This window comes from Triticum dicoccoides, chromosome 2A (assembly GCF_002162155.2).
Source record: "Triticum dicoccoides isolate Atlit2015 ecotype Zavitan chromosome 2A, WEW_v2.0, whole genome shotgun sequence".
In the NCBI taxonomy this organism is placed as follows: domain Eukaryota; kingdom Viridiplantae; phylum Streptophyta; class Magnoliopsida; order Poales; family Poaceae; genus Triticum; species Triticum dicoccoides.
The window spans coordinates 294,065,133-294,081,870 of NC_041382.1; positions in this window are offsets into that span (position 1 = coordinate 294,065,133).

Genomic DNA, 16,738 nt, shown 5'->3' on the forward strand with positions numbered 1-16,738 from the left:
CGGGGGTGCGGGGGCGTTGCGGTCGGCTTTGGCCAGATCTGGCTTCTGGCAACCTGTGGCTGGAGGGCTGGCTCGAGGAGGCACCAGGCGTCGTTGGAGAGTGGCTGCATTTCGCGCCTAGTCCGGCGACGTGTGGTGGCTGCAGCGGTGGTGTTGGGAATGGCTGGTGGTTGTCTCTCCTTCAAGCGCGTCCACGTCCGGCTCCTGGAGCTGTGGCGCCATTCAGTTTGTCTTGTGCTACAGAAGGTTCGGGCAGGCCAGATCTAGCATGGATAGTCCTGTTCTTGCGCGCGGCGGTGCGAGCCACACAGTCTGGCCTGGATCCTGCCAAGTCCTGCGCGCGGTGGTGCGGATCGGCTATGTTTGGTTTCTCCCTCGCCCTTTCCTGTGTGCTGCGGTGCGGAGGATCGCCTAGGTCTGCGCACGGAGGTAGAGGATGGCCAGATCTGGCTTGGATCGCCGAGGGCCTGCGAGCGGCGGTGCGGATCGGTCGGGTTGGCGTGTGCTCGCCGAGTTCCTGCGTGCGGCTTGACCAATTCGTCTCTAGTAGTGTTTGCTTTGGGCTCATGTTGCACTGTGGCGCTGGTGGCCTCGGATCCTTGGATTGTTGGTGGAAGACTCGGCTCCGGATGAAAATCATGCATCGACTCTGTCGTTGCCGACGGTAATGGCGTGTACGGATGTCGTCTTCCTCCTTGGAGGTATCGTTGTGGAGTCGTTCCCTTCCTTCCCAATAACGTGAGATCTCCGGGTGAAAACCTAAGATCAGGCAGTGCCAGATCGGGTGACGATGGAGTCCTCAGCTTCGTTTTCCTCTTTGGAGGTGTCACCTTGGTGATCCCGCCGAGGGGTTCTGATGGTGTTCGCGTTTGATGGTAGAGCTTGGGTTTGTGGTGCTGCCGACGGGTCCTTTTCTTTCTTTTCTTTTTGCGCTGCCTTTGCGGTGCTTTCCTCCTCTAAGGAATCTTGTTACACCTTCTTCTGATCAATGAATTTGGCAGTTCTCCTGTCAACATTAAAAAAAATCCTCAGTAAATGGGTCTCGTTGGAAATACCTTATCAGCCTAAAACTTGAAAAAGATTTATTTACCACTAACTGCAGTTTGACACACCGAGATACACACAGATACATGGCTACCACGACCACATAGGCCACAAGAAATCACCAAGGAGGCAGATCCGCAGATGACGCCAGCCAGCGGTGATGAAATCAGGGGTTGGAGTCCTAAGCATCCAGGACACGCGTCACAAGGGCGGGCGGCCCTTGCGGAGCACTCCATTGACAGGGCATTTAATATCTTGTCAGACTATCCGACCAAACCCGGCGCAAACCAATGACGAGAGGCCATCTTCACGATGATCGAGGGGATGGGCGATGTGACCAGACCCTGCCACGACCCCGAGACCGAAGAAGAGTGGTGTTGTGACACCTCCGTTTATAATCATGCACTAATCATACATGTATCAAGCACGATCACGAACGGTGACTCACGTTAATATCACAACACAACTCTACGACACAAAGGATAAACATAAAACTTTATATTACAAGCCAGGGTCTCGATGACCCAAAAACATAAGTGATAACCCACAAGTATAGGTGATCGCAACAGTTTTCGAGGGTAGAGTATTCAACCCAAATTTATTGATTCGACACAAGGGGAATTGATTCGACACAAGGGGAGCCAAAGAATATTCTCAAGTATTAACAGTTGAGTTGTCAATTCAACCGCACTTGAAAAACTTAATATCTGCAGCAAAGTATTTAGTAGCAAAGTAATATGGAAGTAACGGTAACGGTGGCAAAAGTAATAGTAGTAGTTTTGTAGTGATTGTAACAGTGGCAACGGAAAAGTAACTAAGCAAAGATCAATACGTGAAAAGCTCGTAGGCATTGGATCAGTGATGAATAATTATGTCGGATGTGATTCCTCATGCAATAGTTATAACATAAGGTGACACAGAATTAGCTCCAGATCATCAATATAATGTAGGCATGTATTCCGAATATAGTCATACGTGCTTATGGAAAAGAATTTGCATGACATCTTTTGTCCTACCCTCCCGTGGCAGCGGGGTCCTATTGGAAACTAAGAGATATTAAGGCCTCCTTTTAATAGAGTACCGGACCAAAGCATTAACACTTAGTGAATACATGAACTCCTCAAACTACGGTCATCACCGAGAGTGATCCTGATTATTGTCATTTCGGGGTTGTCGGATCATAACACATAGTAGGTGACTATTAACTTTGCAAGATATGATCAAGAACTCACATATATTCATGAAAACATAATAGGTTCAGATCTGAAATCATGGCACTCGGGCCCTAGTGATAAGCGTTAAGCATAGCAAAGTCATAGCAACATCAATCTTAGAACATAATGGATACTAGAGATCAAACCCTAACAAAACTAACTCGATTACATGATAAATCTCATCCAACCCATCATCGTCCAGCAAGCCTATGATGGAATTACTCACGCACGGCGGTGAGCATCATGAAATTGGTGATGGAGAAAGGTTGATGATGACGATGGCGACATATTCCCCTCTCCGAAACCCCGAACAGACTCCAGATCAGTCCTCCCGAGAGAGATTAGGGCTTGGCGGCGACTCTGTATCGTAAAACGCGATGAATCCTTCTCTCTGATTTTTTTCTCCCCGAACATGAATATATAGATTGGAGTTGAGGTCGGTGGAGCCTCAGGGGGCCCACGAGACAGGGGGTGCGCCCCCACCCTCGTGGACAGGGCGTGGGCCCCCCTGGTGTTGATTCTTTCGCCAGTATTTTTTATAAATTTCAAAAATATTCTCCATTAAGTTTCAGATCATTCCGAGAACTTTTATTTCTGCACAAAAATAACACCATGGCAATTCTGCTGAAAACATCGTCAGTCCGGGTTAGTTCCATTCAAATCATGCAAGTTAGAGTCCAAAACAAGGTCGAAAGTGTTTGGAAAAGTAGATACGATGGAGACGTATCAACTCCCCCAAGTTTAAACCTTTGCTTGTCCTCAAGCAATTAAGTTGAAAAACTGAAAGTGATAAAGAAAAAAAATTACAAACTCTGTTTGATCTTGTTGTTGTAAATATGTAAAGCCAGCATTCAAGTTTTCAGCAAAGATTATGAACTAGCCATATTCACAATAACATTTAGGTCTCATGTTTACTCATATAAATGGCATAATCAACTAGCGAGCAATAATAATAAATCTCGGATGACAACACTTTCTCAAAACAATCATAATATGATATCACAAGATGGTATCTCGCTAGCCCTTTCTGAGACCGCAAAACATAAATGCAGAGCACCTCTGAAGATCAATGACTGACTAGACATTGTAATTCATGGTAAAAGAGATCCAATCACAGTCATACTCAATGTGAATTAATAGTAATGCATGCAAATGACAACAGTGCTCTCCAACTGGTGCTTTTTAATAAGAGGATGATGACTCAATATAAAAGTAAATAGATAGGCCCTTCGCAGAGGGAAGCAGGGATTTGTAGAGGTGCCAGATCTCGATTTTTTAAATAGAGATAAATAATATTTTGAGTGGAATACTTTCATTGTCAACATAATAACTGAGAGATCTCGATATCTTCCATGCTACATACATTATAGGCGGTTCCCAAACAGAATGATAAAGTTTATACTCTCCCACCACCAACAAACATCAATCCATGGCTTGTCCAAAACAACGGGTGCCTCCAACTAACAACAATCCTGGGGGAGTTTTGTTTGCAATTATCTAATTTAAGCATGGGACTGGGCATCCCGGTTACCAGCCATTTTCTCGTGAATGAGGAACGGAGTCCACTCCTCATGAGAATAACCCACCTAGCATGGAAGATATAGACAACCCTAGTTGATACATGAGCTATTCGAGCATACAAAACAGAATTTCATTTGAAGGTTTAGAGTTTGGCACATACAAATTTACTTAAAACGGCAGGTAGATACCGCATATAGGAAGGTATGGTGGACTCATATTGAATAACTTTTAGGATTTATGGAAGTGGATGCACAAGCAATATTCCCGCTTAGTACAAGTGAAGGCTAGAAAGAGACTGGGAACCGACCAACTAGAGAGCGACAGCAGTCATGAACATGCATTAAAATTAATTAACACTGAGTGCAAGCATGAGTAGGATATAATTTACCATGACTCGTCGAGGCTATGTTGATTTTGTTTCAACTACATGCATGAACATGTGCCAAGTCAAGCCACTCGAATCATTCAAAGGAGGATACCACCCTATCATACCACATCACAACCATTTTAATAGCATGTTGGCACACAAGGTAAACCATTATAAACTCCCAGCTAATTAAGCATTGTATGAGCAACTATAATCTCTAATTGTCATTGCAAACATATTTCATTCATAATAGGCTGAATCAGGAATGATGAACTAATCATATTTACAAAAACAAAGATAGATTGAGTTCATACCAGCTTCTCTCATCTCAATCAGTCCATCATATATCGTCATTATTGCCTTTCACTTGCACGACCGAACGGCGTGGATAATAATAATAGTGCACGTGCATTGGACTAAGCTGGAATTTGCAAGAATTTAATACAAGGGAGAAGACAAGGTAATATGGGCTCTTGGTTAGATCAACAATAATTCATATGAGAGCCACTCAACATTTTCATCATGGTCTTCTCCTCTCCACCCCCAAGGAAAAGAAAAAAAATAAAACTATTTACACGGGAAAGCTCCCAACAAGCAAAATAAGAATGAGAAATCTTTTTGGGTTTTCTTTTTAGTTACTACTACTACAAGCATGTGAAGTAAACTAGCTAAAAGCTACAACTAATTTTTTTTGTTTTTTCTTAAGGTTTTTCAAACACACAAGAAGAAGGCTTACAAAGAAAATAAACTAGCATGGATAGTACAATGAAAAAGTATGAGCACCGACAACTAGAATGAGCGTGTGAACATGAATGTAATGTCGGTAAGAAATACGTACTCCCCCATGAAGGAAATATGCCCTAGAGGCAATAATAAAGTTGTTATTTATATTTCCTTATATCATGATAAATGTTTATTATTCATGCTAGAATTGTATTAACCGGAAACTTAGTACATGTGTGAATACATAGACAAACAGAATGTCACTAGTATGCCTCTACTTGACTAGCTCGTTGAATCAATGATGGTTATGTTTCATAACCATAGACATGAGTTGTCATTTGATTAACGGTATCACATCATTAGAGAATGATGTGATTGACTTGACCCATCCATTAGCTTAGCACGATGATCGTTTAGTTTGTTGCTATTGCTTTCTCCATAACTTATACATGTTCCTATGACTATGAGATCATGCAACTCCCGAATACCGGAGGAACACTTAGTGTGCTATCAAATGTCACAACGTAACTGGGTGACTATAAAGATGCTCTAGAGGTGTCTCCGATGGTGTTTGTTGAGTTGGCATAGATCGACATTAGGATTTGTCACTCCGAACATCGGAGAGGTATCTCTGGGCCCTCTCGGTAATGCACATCACTATAAGCCTTGCAAGCAATGTGACTAATGAGTTAGTTACGGGATGATGCATTACAGAACAAGTAAATAGACTTGCCGGTAACGAGATTGAACTAGGTATTGAGATACCAACGATCGAATCTCACGCAAGTAACATACCGATGACAAAGGGAACAACGTATATCGTTATGTGGTTTGACCAATAAAGATCTTCGTATAATATGTGGGAGCCAATATGAACATCCAGGTTCCGCTATTGTTTTTTGACCGGAGACGTGTCTCGGTCATGTCTACATAGTTCTCGAACCCGTAGGGTCCGCACGCTTAACATTCGCTGACGATTGGTATTATGAGTTTATGTGTTTTGATGTACCGAAGATAGTTCGGAGTCCCGGATGTGATCACGGACATGACGAGGAGTCTCGAAATGGTCGAGACATAAAGATTGATATTATTGGATGACTATATTCGGACATCGGATGAGTTCCGGGGGTCACCAGATAATTATCGAAGTGCCGGGGGTTATCGGAACCCCCGGGGGATCTAATGGGCCAACATGGGCCTTAGTGGAGAGTGAGGTCCAGCCAAGGCAGGGCCACGTGCCCCTCCCCCTCTAGTCCGAATTGGACTAGGGAAGGGGTGGCGCCCCCCTTTCCTTCTCTTCTCTTGCTCTCCTTCCTTTCCCCTTCCTGATCGTCCTACTCCTACTAGGAGGAGGACTCCTCCCCTCCTTGGAGCGCCACCAAGGGCCGGCCGGCCTCCCCCTTGCTCTTTTATATACGTGGGCAGGGGCACCCTAGGACACACAAGTTGATCATTGATCCTGTTGTAGGGTGGAACCCTAAGTGAAGATCTTTCATGAATTGGAGGGGGAATCCCCAAGAACAAGATGAACACAAGAGGGAAAACAAGAGGAAACACTCAATTGACTAGATCCAATCACACATATGCTAGATCCAAGAACATACAATAGGTCACAATGATTCAAGAACAACAAAGGAATGATACAAGATACTAGTTCATCCCAATCCTATGAGGAGAGAGGTCTTGATGATCCTATGATGGGGATCCTTCCCACATGTGGGGGTCTTGATATCCACAAGTGGATCTTCTCCCTTAGGAGGACATGATCTCCTAGAGGAGTGGGTACAAGGAGCAAAGCTCGCATAATCATCTCATATACTTTGCTATACTTCGCTATCCCTAACAAATGGTCTAGGTACAGAATATATAGGTGGTTGGAGGTGAGGGATGAGGTGGATGAAGAGGAGGCCCAAACAACAATCACAGTCGTCCATCCTGTAGGGCCCGTGCGCACGGGGTAAGTTGGGCCCGTGCGCACGGGGGTCCCATGGGCACGGTACAAGCCCGTGCGCACGGGGTGCTCCAGCGCCAGCTCCCTGTGTAGTCCGTGCGCACGGGGTCTTCGAGGCCCGTGGGCACGGTGTCGCCTGGGAGGTGCAGAGTTGATCTTGTTGCACTCCTTCTTCCTCCTTGTGGCCTTAGGATCCTTCTCCTTTGCCTCCGGGATGCTCCCCAACTGCTTGGTGGCAGTCGTCCTCGTACCTAGTGATGCACAATGATGCATGGTGAGGTAGCAACCAAGTCCTATGGATATTCATGTAAATCTTGGAGAGGAGTGGGTTCACCTTAGGTTCGTTAGGTCCACTTGGGGCTTGAGGTGCAATGAAGGTGAACATGGTGATGTCCATAGGATGCTCCGCATCATCCCCTCCCCCCTTGGGAAAGATCCGGCCTCGGATCGTAAACCATATCACCATGGGAAAGAGATGATGTCGTCGTGTATAAGTTGACGATCACCAAGAATTCGTCCTCTTGTAGCTTGAAATGGACACTCTCCAATGTCGCACCCTCTTGAAATTCCTTCAAAAGGAGCAAAGATAACAAGCACTTGGAAAAACAAATGTGGTTGGCATTAGAGCAAAACCAAGCATTCGAGAGGTGATTCACCCAACAAGTGTTGTCATCAGGCATAGCATATGGTGTAACAAAGGATTGTGACATGGCATGAAAGCACATAAATTGAGCGAAGTCAAGGACATCATGGAAACAAGCATGTAAATGTGAGGTAGTGATGCAAATATGTGTGTCAAGAGAATAAGCATCTACCTCAAACTCATAGAAAGCATGCATAAGGCGCTCAACAAATGGTCTATGGTATGCATATGAAACATTCACAACACCAAATATAATGAGATGTCTAAACACATGGGGCAAGTGCAAGACAATCCAAGCATAATGTGCACGGGGTGTAGTGAATATAGAGTGGCACTCAACAAAATAGAAAGAGCAATTGTTCATCATGTGCGAGGCAATCATAGTGATCAAATAGTGCAAGCTAGTAGTGCGAAGATGCAACATACTAGAAGGAATCATGGCTAGCATGTCATATGTACAAATAGTGGGCATGGATAATTCACATGACATAGCACAAGCATGAAAGCAAGATATGAGCAAAACATCATCAATGTATTGGCGAGAGGGCATATGTAAATAGCAATGGGGCATAATGACTCTCCCAACACAACAAGCATCAAAAGCATTGGGCACAGAGAAATCATGGCAATAGCTACTAGGATCTCCACCAAGCATGCAAATACACAAAGAAGTAGTATAAAGATGAATCATGGGTAGATGCAAGCAAGGGTCACAATTGCATGGCAAAGGCATGGAAGGAGGCATAGCATGCAAAGTGAACACGAGAAAATGGGCATAACATAACAAGTGATATATAACCCAAAGCCGTGTGAGAGCCAAGTAGAAGAGATGCGCGTAGTCGTTGTGCGAAGGGAACGGTGGTAAGGATAGTCCACGTGATCCCAAGTCATCGTTGCTCTCAAGAGCTTGTTTCGTCAACTCTTGGGATTGAGAGGTTGACGAATATACGTTAGTACCTACACAAAACAAAGGCAAAGGAAAAATTGTGTGTGCGTGGTAGATGTACACATCATCCATCATGATGTGCACGTGCTTGTGTTGGTTAGCACAAAATATCCAATGCTCAAATAAATGAGTTGCATGATATAGAAACATGTCATCCATCATGAGAGGTTTGTTGTTATGTATAGCATAATGGAGACTCAAAGGATGTAATGCATCACTCGCAATATCTAGAGCATTGTGAGGAATGGTATGCATGTGGTGCACACAAGGGATGTAATCATGCGATACACAATAATTTTCATGGCATGGAATATGAGATGAATTGCACAAGTCATGTAAGGGAAGCATGGCAATATCATCACATGAAAAACAAAAGCCAATGACCATCATCTCGTCATCTATGCCATATGTGCAAATAGGATTTATTTTAATGGGGCATGCAATGTTACTACGTTGAGATTGAAATGATGCAATATGGGATATCTCACTCATAGCATATGACAAGTTCAATGGATTATCAAACATGATGTGACCAAAATAATTTTCACATGGTATCCTATGGAGCATAGCATCACAAGTAGGCAATTCAACATGCTCATCATCATATTCATCATACATGGGTGGCATATCGAAACAAGACATAGTATGTGATGAATCCATAGGGTGATCATCATCATGCAAGCAATCATTTGCAATATAGTCCACTAGTGGGACAAGAGAAGCACCATCACCTATGTTACCTATGGAGATCCACTCATGTGGTGTAGGTGAGGTGTCGAAGATCGAGTCGTGGTCATCTTCATCGTGATGGAACCATGTGGGGGGTGCATCGTATTCCACCATGGCCATCATCTTGTCCATAGGAAGGACGAAGTCGTCGAGGATCGACGCATCATCATAAATGGGACCTAGCACCAAATGAGAAGACACAATAGAGGTAGAGGTCAAGTCGTTAGAGTTGAAAGTGGCCTCACATGACCTATCAACTATCTCACTCTCTCTATGTGGTGGTTCACTCACTCCCTCAAGGTAGGTGCACTCAAACTCACGTATGGTGGAGTCACTCATCTCACTCAAGTGGTGGGGGTTGTGGCTCTCCTCACATGGGAGTTGTGGCAACTCGTCATATATGGGGCTAGTGGTGAAGTCACTCTTACTCTCAATATGGTGGCACAAGTCACTCAAGTCATCATATGTCGCCGTGGTCGAAGGGAAAATCCCATGCTCAACCATCTCTCTTGAGGGGCTTCTGAAGATGGAAGTGTCGCCCTCGCTCGTAGGTTATCGCCTTGGACTTGATGATGTCGAAGTAGGCGTACTTGTCGGAGGTAGGCGAAGATGCCATACGTCGAAAGGCGAAGATGCCTTGATAACCCTTGGTGAAGATGCCGAAGTGGTGGTAGTAGTCGTAGCTCCGTCTTGGTGGTGCTCGTCTCGCGGTCTTCTCTTGTACGCACGAAGGTTTTCTTGATGGTGCCACGTGGTACTTGCATCTTGTGGCCGTAGCGAAGACTTGCGACTTGAGCATCTCTGCCGTGAAGATGATGAAGAGGAAGATGACTTGTAGTTGGCCCACACATGTCGGATGTCATCCAATTGTGCGTCCAACTTGGTGTCGATGTATTCCCTTGTCTGTGCTTCGCGTAGGTGAATGTCGATGGTGAGTCGCTCAATGCCTCGCATTGCTCGTTGTAGTCCAAAGATGGGCGTTTTGGTGATGTAGTTGTTCGCGCCGTTGTTGTCGTGGAAGACCGGAGTGCCTATCCATCACAAGACTTGAGCAAATGTGAGTGGAAGAAAGGAAGAACTAGACCAATGTACCTTATCCAATGTTGAAGATGGATCAATGATCACTCAATAATGTAACAAGGAAATAACACAATTGGTACCGGATCTTATCAATTCTCACACCTACAGAAGTAAGGCTTATGGTGGATCTAGGTGAGGATAGTGGCACAAAAATTTGATGCAAATTGTTAGCAAGAGTTAATAATGCTGGAAAAGATTCACAAAGTCGCAAGTGAAACAAGTAGACCAATAGCAATATGTGGCACATGAAAACACACACACGGATAGATAAATGGGGTCGTCCAACCAAGGAATGAGCACAAAATGTGGAATCCACGGAAAACGCTCGTGTTGCACAACTCAAGAGAGACGCTAGCACGATTGCTCAATAGGTGGATACGACACTTGTGCACAACCTATAAGATGAAAAATGTATGAGCCTTCTATCCCAAGTATGGTATGTGTATGATGTTCCGGTGTTTCGCATACGATGATCCAAGATGATCAATATGGTAGTATGGTATGCAATGTGGCAATGCTATGGCTCTTGCTTACAAGCTTCTTTGCTCTCTTTTTGCTTAAAAGCTTATTCTCTTTTTTATGGCCACTATGAGAAATGCACAAACCAAAATAGCGATTTTGTATATGCGGGAACAATCTTGTGACACAAGAGATGATATGATGCCAAGATGATACCAATATGATATGGTATGTATGCAATGGAAGGTACGAATCACTAATGTACACAAGTAACATTGCCAGCAATACTCAAATGGCTAGTCTTGATAGGCAAGTGACGCAAAATGGGCTAAGGGGTTAACAAAGTAATGGCAAGAATGTACAATGATGGGATACCACAATACCAAGATGATATAAAGGTTACTGTTCTTGCTTACGGTTAGGGTGTCAAAATGGTGAAGATGTCAATGTCAATGACGACCTCGTGGCGATGATGAGTGGCAGTGTTCTTGATGTAGATACCAAGATGATGTAGACCCATCCCTAAGTAGCAGAAACACCTTAGGAAACGGTAAAAACCGCAAACTCAAAATCTCATAGGAAAAGGTCAGATGGTGGAAGCGGAGATGGCAATGCGGAAGTGGTGGTGGTGGTTGATGAAGAAGCAACTGTCCCTAAGTAGCCGAAACACCTTAGGATACTCAAGTCACCACTTAAATAACCACAAATGCTATATGGATCAAAAACGGGTTAGGTTGCGGAAGGTTATGGTGGTTTTGCGGATGATATGGTGGAGGGCCAAGGCAAATATGCCAAAATGGACAAAATCAACAAAACTAGGCCAGAAAACAAAGAGGGGGACTCCAATTTTGTGATTAACCTTGCTCATGATACCAAGATGTTGTAGGGTGGAATCCTAAGTGGAGATCTTTCACGAATTGGAGGGGGAATTCCCAAGAACAAGATGAACACAAGAGGGAAAACAAGAGGAAACACTCAATTGACTAGATCCAATCACACATATGCTAGATCCAAGAACATACAAGAGGTCACAATGATTCAAGAACAACAAAGGAAAGATACGAGATACTAGTTCATCCCAATCCTATGAGGAGAGATGTCTTGATGATCCTATGATGGGGATCCTTCCCACATGTGGGGGTCTTGATATCCACAAGTGGATCTTCTCCCTTAGGAGGACATGATCTCCTAGAGGAGTGGGTACAAGGAGCAAAGCTCACATAATAATCTCATATACTTTGCTATCCCTAACAAATGGTCTAGGTACGGAATATATAGGTGGCTGGAGGTGAGGGACGAGGTGGATGAAGAGGAGGCCCAAACAGCAATCACAGCCGTCCATCCTGTAGGACCTGTGCGCACGGGGGTCCCGTGGGCACGGTACAGGCCCGTGTGCACGAGGTGCTCCAGCGCTAGCTCCCTATGTAGTCCGTGCGCACAGGGTCTTTGAGGCCCGTGGGCACGGGGTCGCCTGGGAGGTGCGGAGTTGATATTGTTGCACTCCTTCTTCCTCCTTGTGGCCTTGGGGTCCTTATCCTTGGCCTCCGGGATGCTCCCCAACTGCTTGGTGGCGGTCGTCCTCGTACCTAGTGATGCACAATGATCCATGGTGAGGTAGCAACCAAGTCCTATGGATATTCATGTAAATCTTGGAGAGGAGTGGGTTCACCTTAGGTTCATTAGGTCCACTTGGGGCTTGAGGTGCAATGAAGGTGAACATGGTGATGTCCATAGGATGCTCCGCATTAGACCCTTAGCCGTGTGTGGTGCCTCCCTCCACCATAATCCACCTCGGTCATATCGTCGTAGTGCTTAGGTGAAGCCCTGCGCCGGTAGCTTCATCATCACCGTCATCACGCCATCGTGCTGACGAAGCTCTCCCTCGACACTCAGCTGGATCGAGAGTTCGTGGGACATCACCGAGCCGAACGTGTGCAGACCGCGGAGGTGATGTACTATCGGTACTAGGATCGGTCGGATAGTGAAGACGTAATACTGTGATTGGATCTCACTTTGTTCATCGTGTTACTAACGCAGGGCTTCGCCTAAGCACCGCTACAATATGACCGAGGTGGATTATGGTGGAGGAGGGCACCACACACGGCTAAAAGATCAACTGGTCAACTTGTGTGTCTTGGGGTGCCCCCTACCCCCGTATATAAAGGAGCAAGGGGGAGGCCGGCCGACCCTAGCAGGGTGTGCCAAGAGGAGGAGTCCTCCTCCTAGTGGGAGTAGGACTCCCCTTTCCTAGTCCCACTAGGAGGGGGAAGGAAGGAGTGGGAGAGGGGAAAGGCAAGGGGGGCGCCGCCCCCCTTCCTTGTCCTATTCGGACTCAAGGGGAGGGGGCGCGCGGCCCTGCCCTGGCCGGCCCCTCTCTCTCTCCACTAGGGCCCAACAAGGCCCATTAACCCCCGGGGGGTTCCGGTAACCCCCCGGCACTCCGATAAAATCCCGATTTCACCCGGAACCATTCCGATGTCCAAATATAGGCTTCAAATATATCAATCTTTATGTCTCGACCATTTCGAGACTCCTCATCATGTCTGTGATCATATCCAGGACTCCGAACTACCTTCGGTACATCAAAACACATAAACTCATATTACCGATAGTCACCGAACTTTAAGCATGCGGACCCTACGGGTTCGAGAACTATGTAGACATGACCGAGACTCGTCTCCGGTCGATAACAAATAGCGGAACCTGGATGCTCATATTGGTTCCTACATATTTTACGAAGATCTTTATCGGTCAAACCGCATAACAACATACGTTGTTCCCTTTGTCATCGGTATGTTACTTGCCCGAGATTCGATCGTCGGTATCTCAATACCTAGTTCAATCTCGTTACCGGCAAGTCTCTTTACTCGTTCCGTAATACATCATCCCACAACTAACCCATTAGTTGTATTGCTTGCAAGGCTTATAGTGATGTGCATTACCAAGAGGGCCTAGAGATACCTCTCCGACAATCGGAGTGACAAATCCTAATCTCGATCTATGCCAACTCAACAAGTACCATCGGAGACACCTGTAGAGCACCTTTATAATCTGCCAATTATGTTGTGATGTTTGGTAGCACACAAAGTTTTCCTCTGGTACTCGGGAGTTGCATAATCTCATAGTCATAAGAACATGTATAAGTCATGAAGAAAACAATAACAACAAACTAAAGGATCATCATGCTAAGCTAACGGATGGGTCAAGTCAATCACATCATTCTCTAATGATGTCATCCCATTAATCAAATGACAACTCATGTATATGGTTAGGAAACATAACCATCATTGATTCAACGAGCTAGTCAAGTAGAGGCAAACTAGTGACACTCTATTTGTCTATGTATTCACACATGTACTAAGTTTCCGGTTAATACAATTCTAGCATGAATAATAAACATTTATCATGATATAAGAAAATATAAATAACAACTTTACTATTGCCTCTAGGGCATATTTCCTTCATGGACATTGGTTGACTTGCCCGTTGATCGGCAAGGCATAGAGAATAAATGGATCTTCAAGAAGAAGACTGACGCTGACGGTAATGTTACTGTCTACAAAGCTCGACTTGTTGCGAAAGGTTTTCGACAAGTTAAAGGAGTTGACTATGATGATACCTTCTTACCCGTAGCGATGCTTAAGTCCGTCTGAAAGTGCAACTATCCCTATGTGGTTTTAGTAATTCCTAACAACATATAGCTCATTGAGCTAATGCTATTCCAAGATTAATATTTCAGGAAAAGCTCAATGAATGGCATGGCATGGATGAGGAAAGTGGACCCCTCAAAATACTAAGGACAAAAATATTGGCTCAAGCTCAAATCTCAAGACTCTACATTTTATATTTTAGTGATCCAAGATCACATTGAGTCTATAGGAAAAGTCAATACTATCAAGGAGGGATGAGGTGTTGCTTGATGAGGTTCTTGCTTCATAGTGCTTAGTGATATGCTCCAAAACCCTCAACTACCTTCCCACATCCACATATGACCTAAACCAAAAGTTAAACTCAGCCCCACCGATTCTTTCTATCCGGCGCCACCGAGTTCAGATGTCATAGCCACTGCCACAAACCCTAGGCAAATCGGTCTCACCGATAGGGATCTCGATCACACCAAGATGGCGTTGTAATCTCTCTGTTTCCCTTCGTAACGTTTTGGTCCTACCGAGATGAGCGATCGGTCCCACCGAGATTGCAATGTAAACTCTCTGTTTCCCTTTTGTAACATTTCGGTCCCACCGAAATGAGCGATCGGTCCCACCGAGTTTACCTGACCAACTCTCTGGTTAGCTTATTACCAAAATCGGTCCCACCGAGTTTGTGTAATTGGTCACACTGATATTACGTTATGCCCTAACCCTAACCATATCGGTCCCACCGAGTTGCATCTCAGTCCCACCGAAAATCCTAACGGTCACTAGGTTTGCTAAATCGGTCCGACCGAGTTTCTCAATTCGGTCTCACCGAGATTGGTAAATTGTGTGAACGGTTAGTTTTTGTGTGGAGGCTATATATACCCCTCCACCCACTCTTCATTCGTGGAGAGAGCCATCAGAACATACCTACACTTCCAATACACATTTTCTGAGAGAGAACCACCTACTCATGTGTTGAGGCCAAGATATTCCATTCCCATCATATGAATCTTGATCTCTAGCCTTCACCAAGTTGCTTTCCACTCAAATCTTCTTTCCACAAAATCCATATCCTGTGAGAGAGAGTTGAGTGTTGGGGAGACTATCGTTTGAAGCACAAGAGCAAGGACTTCATCATCAACACACCATTTGTTACTTCTTGGAGAATGGTGTCTCCTAGATTGGCTAGGTGTCACTTGGGAGCCTCCGACAAGATTGTGGAGTTGAACCAAGGAGTTTGTAAGGGCAAGGAGATCGCCTACTTCTGAAGATCTACCGCTAGTGAGGTAAGTCCTTCGTGGGCGATGGCCATGATGGGATAGACAAGGTTGCTTCTTCGTGGACCCTTCGTGGGTGGAGCCCTCCATGGACTCGCACAACCGTTACCCTTCGTGGGTTGAAGTCTCCATCAACGTGGATGTACGATAGCACCACCTATCGGAACCACGACAAAAACATCCGTGTCTCCAATTGCGTTTGAATTCTCCAAACCCTTCCCTTTACATTCTTGCAAGTTGCATGCTTTACTTTCCGCTGCTCATAGACTCTTTGCATGCTTGCTTGAATTGTGTTAAGATTGCTTGACTTATGCATAGATAGCTAAAATCTGCCAAACACTAAAATTGGGAAAAGGATAGATTTTTAATTGGTCAAGTAGTCTAATCACCCCCCTCTAGACATACTTTCGATCCTATAAGTGGTATCAGAGCTTTGGTCTCCATTTGCTTTGATTTCCATAGCTTTTGGTGGTCATAGCCTTGGTTTCACAACCTAGGAGAGTATGGCATCTAGCGAAGGAAATTACCACCGTAGAGGTCCTTACTTTGATGGTACTAATTTTGCTAGTTGGAACCATAAGATGAAAATGCATATTCTTGGACATAACCCCGCCGTTTGGGCTATTGTGTGTGTTGGCTTGCAAGGTGAATTCTTTGATGGGAGAGAACCAAATCGTGAAGCTACCGCGGAAGAGTTGAAGATGCTACAATACAATTCTCAAGCTTGTGATATCCTCTTCAACGGATTGTGCCCCGAAGAATTTAACAAAATCAGCCGTCTTGAGAATGCAAAGGAAATTTGGGATACTTTGATCGATATGCACGAAGGTACCGACTCCGTCAAGGAATCCAAGTTGGATGTGCTTCAAAGTCAACTTGACAAGTTCAAAATGAAGGATGGTGAAGGTGTCGCTGAAATGTACTCTAGGCTTGCTCTTATCACAAATGAGATTGTCGGCTTAGGAAGTGAAGAGATGACCGACAAATTCATCATCAAGAAGATCCTAAGAGCCTTGGATGGAAAATATGATACCGTATGCACATTGATCCAAATGATGCCAAATTACAAAGATCTCAAGCCAATGGAAGTCATTGGAAGAATTGTTGCTCATGAGATGTCACTCAAGGATAAGGAGGAGCTCCATA